This window comes from Convolutriloba macropyga, chromosome 6 (assembly GCF_964194025.1).
Source record: "Convolutriloba macropyga chromosome 6, txConMacr16.3, whole genome shotgun sequence".
Lineage (NCBI taxonomy): Eukaryota > Metazoa > Xenacoelomorpha > Acoela > Convolutidae > Convolutriloba > Convolutriloba macropyga.
In genome coordinates this window covers 10,659,121-10,660,463 of record NC_134473.1, presented here as the reverse complement: position 1 = coordinate 10,660,463, position 1,343 = coordinate 10,659,121, and positions in this window count along the sequence as shown.

The following is a 1,343-nucleotide window of genomic DNA, read 5'->3' as shown; positions in this document are numbered from 1 at the left end:
ACAAAATTAATTAACGCTACGAACATCGAACAGTTAAAGCTCTCATAGAGCGACAGATTAAAATTGTTTAACTTACTCGAAGCATTTCTTATACTGTACTCTTTCGACTCGACTAAAACTTTACTGTGCAGTTTGATTACTTTAGCAGGTATGATATTTTAGTTTGAAAATAGTGCTCACACCCATTCATATCGTGAAACTCTTTCTTTCGTTAACTTTTCAAGGCCATACATATTTACACGCCATTTCTGTATAAAAAATAATTTGCTCAGATCAAAATTTGAAATTATGATCAAACAACTTTACCACACTTGATGTTTTTGCGCTGTCTATGTTATAAGAGTTTACAAGATTGCTTCGCCAGTACTGCAGCAAAAATTACATGCCGGGTTTTGTGACAATATATTATTGCTCTATATTTCACCTCAAGTGAAAAATGATTTTATGATAGCATTGCCATTGAAAAGCGGAATTCGATTTTGCGAGTAAATATCGACATCAGCTGAAATTTGGATCTTTTCCGTTTGTTCCCCCAGAACGTTATGCACCCCCAGTTACATATCACGTGGCATTACATAGTAAATCATTATGTAAAAAAGGCGCGTACGTCTGGGGGGTGCAAATAATATGCACCCACTAAGCTGGGGGGGGGGGGGGGAGCACAAACGGAAGAAATCCAAAATTTCGATAAAGGTACGGGACATGACAAAAATAATAATAAAAAAAATACTAATAATAATAATAATAATAATAATAATAATAATAATAATAATAATAATAATAATAATAATAATAATAATAATAATAATCAAAAATAATTATAAAAATATTAATAGTAATAGTAATAATAATGATAATAATAATAATAATAATAATAATAATATTAATAATAATAATAATAAAAATAATAATAATAATAATAATAATAATAATAATAATAATAATAATAATAATAATAGTAATAATAATAATAATAATAATAATAATAATAATAATAATAATAGTAATAATAATAATAATAATAATAATAATAATAATAATAATAATAGTAATAATAATATTAATAATAATAATAATAATAATTGTGGTGCGGGTGGCACCTTCCCTAGGGATTACCTGCAAATGAATCTGATTACCTAGTACAATCACTATAAAACTCTCATACAACTTTATTCTAGTTCACTTTGTTTCATAAACTGTTCATCTGTATTACGTAACCATTTGTTAGCTATTGTTACTTGAACTACTTTAACTGGTACCAACAGGTACCGTCTGACTGTCTTCTGTAAATCTTGTCATTGTGTTAACTGAACTTATTCTGACATAGTTTGATATTGAAATAT